Here is a 5108-nt window from a genome sequence, read left to right as displayed (position 1 = left end):
GCAGGTGCCTGAGAAGTCGGGGAAAACAGCCTAACGGTGGAGACACACATGAGGGGTCTTTTTTTTTTTAATTTTTAGAAATGGAGGTGGGTGATCTCCCTATGTTGCCTAGACTGGTCTCGAACTCCTGGGCTCAAGCGGTCCTCCCGCCTCAGCCTCCCAAAGTGCTGGTATTACAGGCCACCATGCCCGGCAGAGGGGTGGTTTTGTTGGTTTTTTTAGTGTCGTCAGGAGACTCCCTACATCAGAATTACTCAGGCTAATTGTTTTGAGTCCTGGACCCGTTGGTATCCAGAATCTTGGCTTGTTAGCCTAGGAACCTGCATTTTCACATCCCCACCTCAACACTCCTGGTGATTCTTCTGCACATAATCACGTGAAAAGCATTGCATTAGAGAATTGCTAAAGGGTGTTGGAAAACAGATAAAATCAGGAAGCTTTAATTTTCAAGATTCTATTAACCTCAAAATTCGACATATCCAAAAATTGAATGTCTTTTTCTCCAGTGTTTTCTAGGAGAGTGCCACCACCAGCCACCCAGGTGCTCAAGCCAGAAACCTGGAAATGATCCATTGCTCCTTCCTCTCTCTCTCGAGTCCCCACATTAAGTTAGATGTGTGTGTTTGTGAGACAGATTCTCACTCTGTCACCAAGGCTGGAGGGCAGTGGTGCAATCATTGTTCACTGCAGCCTCGACCTCTCTGGGCTCAAGGATCTTCCCACCTCAGCCTCCCCAGTAACTGGGACTACAGGTGCCCACCACCATGCCCGGTTAAGTTTTGTATTTTTAGTAGAGATGAGGTTTCGTCTTGTTGGCTGGCCTAGTCTTGAACTCCTAGGCTTAAGTGATCTGCCTGCCTCAGCCTCCCAAAGTTCTGGGATTACAGCTGTGAGCCACTGCACCAGCCCCAATTAGATCTTTAAAACTGTTGTTCCCTGTCAATTCTTACTCTGGTTCAGGCTACTGTCATCTCTCCTAGAGACACTGCAGTAGACTCCTCCTGGTCTCCCTGCCACCGAAATTGCCCTCTCCAAATCCACGACAGCTTGAATGGTCTTTCAAGAAAGAAAATCATGTCGTTTCCCTGTTTAAGACTCTTAAAAAGATCCCATTAACACATAGGTTAAAGTCTAAAATTTTTTGAGGTGGCTACAGGGCCATTGGTGATCTCATCCTTGTTGCCATCTCTGACCTCATCTGCCACAGATATTTCTCAGGCTACACTCAAAACTGGGAAGCTCTCAGGTCACTTAAGCCTGGAAGTTGTGCCTCCTTACAACTGTTCCAAGGGCTGTTCCCTTTACCCATAACTTTCTTCATTTCTCTCTACTCCATCTATGCACTTACTTGAATCCTCACCTGAATAATTCCTACTATTCTTTCAGATCCCAACATTATTACCATCACCTGCAGGCGCATTTTTTCATCTCCCAAAATTGGGTACATTAGGCCCTTTGTCATCACACCCAGTACTTACTCCTGACGTTTATTGAGCGCTTACGATGTATCAGGCCCTAGTGTAAGCCTTTATGCACATTATCTTCTTTCTCATTTAATTATCAAGTAGAGCCCACAAGGTAGGTACTATCTTTTTTTTTTAACTTTTGAGATAGCGTCTCACTGTCTCCCAGACTGGAGTATAGTGGCACAAACAGCTCACTGCAGTCTCAACCTCCTGGGCTCAAGCGATCCTCCCATCTCAGCCTCCTAAGTAGCTAGGACCACAGGCAGATGCTACCATACCCAGCTAATTTTTTTTTTTTTTAATTTACTTTTGAGATGGAGTTTCACTATTTTTGCCCAGGCTGGAGTGCAATGGCACAATCTCGGCTCACTGCAACCTCCGCCTCCTGGGTTCAAGCGATTCTCCTGCCTCAGCGTCCTAAGTAGCTGAGGTCACAGGTACACACTACCACACCCAGCTAATTTTGTATTTTTAGTAGATACAGGGTTTCACTATGTTGGCTGGGCTGGTCTCAAACTCCTGACCTCAGGTGATCTGCGCACCTCAGCCTCCCAAATGCTGGGACTACAGGTGTGAGTCACCGTGCCTAGCCCTAATTTGTTAAATTTTTTATAGAGACAGGGTCTCGCCTTATTGCCCAGGCTGGTCTCGAACTCCTGGGCTCAAGCCGTTCTCCTGCCTCAGCCTCCTAAAGTGCAGGGATTACAAGTGTGCAACTGTGCCCCGGTCTGGGTAGGTACTCATCTCCCATTTTACAGATGAAGAAACAAGGACATGTAGAGGTTACTTGCCCAAACCCAGATCTGAAAGTCATCAGCCTGACCTCAGAGTTGTACTTTTAACGATTACGAGGGTCTCAGGCCAGTACCCACTGATGAAACACATAAATAACTTAGTGGGTCATGACCAACGTTTCATTAAAGAAATAGAAAATGTCAAAGAACATCAAACTTAGTAAGGCTCTTGTTTTGTGAAACTTGTCAGATTCTCTAATATGATAAATACTAAATCTTACAAACATTGAAAATACAAAATTAAAATATTACCAAGGTTAACACAAAAGTATGAATACTGCAGATCTGATTTATTTTACCATCCTCATCTTTAATGCTGAACCTTCTTAGGATTAAATGACATTTACCATCCCAAGCAAATTGAGATTACTGCCCCAAACGGACTGGGCTTACCTTTGCAGGAGAACAGGGGAGGCTGTGTTTTGGCCAGAGATTTTTGGCTAAGAGTCAAGACACAGAGATTCCTCTGCTACCACTGTGAACACGTCAAGTCCCTTTCACATACATGCTATTTCCACAGAGGTCTCCCCACACCCTACCCTACAGATTAGATTCCCATGATGCCTTATTTAATTCTTGTTGGATCTATTGATTTGGTTATGAAGTAGGTGAAATTCTGGTAATCTCACCCAGGTTCCTTCCCCTCTTGATTAGATCCAGCCAATCTATTCACTGGATAATTAAATTTGGCGTTCATTTTCTGTGCTTGCCCTATCTGCTACTATCCTAAAGTCATTCTAATGACCAAAAAGGTACCTTGAGCCAAACTGCAGAGGGTTCTAATGACCTCCTTAGAATTTTTTTTTTTTTTTTTTTTGAGACGATGTTTCACTCTTGTTGCCCAGGCTGGAGTGCAATGGTGCGATCTTGGCTGACTGCAACCTCTGCCTCCCAGGTTCAAGCGATTCTCCTGCCTCAGCCTCCCAAATAACTGGGACTACAGGCATGCATCACCATGCCCGGCTAATTTTGTATTTTTAGTAGAGACGGGGTTTCACCATGTTGCCCAGGCTGGTCTCGAACCCCTGACCTCAGGTGATCCAGCCACCTCGGCCTCCCAAAGTGTGGGATTACAGCCACCACACCGGCCAAGGAATTGGCTCTTAGTAGGCAATAGACAATTGACAATTTTAGAGCAAAGCACTAAGGTCATGGCAGTGTAGATTCCCCAGGGAGTGAGTTGAGCTTCTGGTCTCTAGAGGGCGCTCAAGGCTCCTCCCTGCCCACCCTCTTCTTTCTCCCAAGGTGAGGTAGGATGGTGAGGAAGAAATTTCACCTCCCCACCACCAAACACACACAAAGAAAGAAAATTTTACTAAAACTGGAGAATGTGGAATAACATTTTCTTGGGATGGAGCCCTTAAAAGATAACACGTTCAACAAAAACGGGTGCCGCATCTTTCCCGTTCTTCAACATACTCTGAGTGGTAACAAGGGCTGCCCTTGCCCTTCTCAGAGGCAGCCCAGCCAGCTTGCTGTCTTTCCCTCTCCCACAAGGTATCCAGGCCCTAAGGCTATGGCCCACAGATAAAGTCTTAGCAAGGCCCTGGGCTTGGGGCAAAGAGGCTGCGGATTTGTCTTTCTCTCTAGTTCTTCTGGTTAGTGTGCCTCTATCCCACTCAGAAGAAAAGCTCCAAGACTCATATTTGGGCATTGATGTGGGGAGGATAGACAGAGATGACCAGAGCCCAGCCTATCTTTCCTGACTTCTGCATTGTGGTTCATACCCAGCTAATAATAAAGTGCTTCTTTCCCTGGTGTGTCATTGCACATGTACTCCCCACATTCCTCATGAGGAGTAGAGATGGCTGGCCAAGACAGGATTCAGACATTCCCACACCCCCAACCAAATATCCTCTCCATACCATCTTATTAATCAGTTCTTGAATGATTTCCTAAACTCCCTAACAGTCAGGTTGGAGATGACTGAAAGAAATGAAAAGAAGAAGACCAACAAAGGCGATAAAGAAAAAGTCAACACTGCTTGATAACTGATGAGATAGTGAAGGACTAGGAGGGCAAAGGTGAGAAGTAATTTCAGGTGTTCAAGAACTAAATGCTGGAGAGATGGTAGTGTCATTGACAGTCCTCTAATGGGAAGTGAATTTCAATAGAAAGGATGTGTTTGGTTTCAGACAGATCGAGTGCCTGGTGAGAACAGGAAGGCCATGTGTTTGGAGCAGATTATTCTGGGTACAGTCAGCTGCTGGAATGGAAGTGAAGAAGGCCCAGCAGAGCATTAGACCTGAGTGCAAACCGTGGTGGTGGTGGTGAAATAGAGGGAAGGGAGGGATTTGAGAGACATTGGGAAGAAAGGTTTTGGTTTTTGAGACAGTCTTGCCCTGTCATCCAGGCTGGAGTGCAGTGGCATAATCTTGGCTCACAGCAACTTCCACCTCCCGAGTTCAAGCAATTCTCATGCCTCAACCTGTAGCTGGAATTACAGGCGAGTGCCACCACATTCAGCTAATTTTTGTGTTTTTAGTAGAGATGGGGTTTCACCATCTTGGCCAGGCTGGTCTCGGTCCACCTGCCTCGGCCTCCCAAAATGCTGGGATTACAGGTGTGAGCCATCATGCCCAGCCACCAAAAGTTTCATCAAGGCTCAGAGACTGATTACGTTTTGAGTGTTTGAGTGAGTTTTCAAATAACTGTCTACTACTTAGCTAATAGCTTTGGACAGTTGCTCTTTTTAAAATGAGATCATTCAGTCATTGCATTTATTTATTCAACAAATACCTCGTAACAGTCATCTTTGGGTATGACTCACTAGTTCAACAGAGTCCCCCTTCTGTAGAAACCCCCATTCACAGAGATGACCTCCACCAGTCATGCCTGTATTTGAGAC

The sequence above is a fragment of the Macaca fascicularis genome, chromosome 3, assembly GCF_037993035.2.
Source record: "Macaca fascicularis isolate 582-1 chromosome 3, T2T-MFA8v1.1".
NCBI lineage: Eukaryota > Metazoa > Chordata > Mammalia > Primates > Cercopithecidae > Macaca > Macaca fascicularis.
This window is presented reverse-complemented; position numbering follows the sequence as displayed.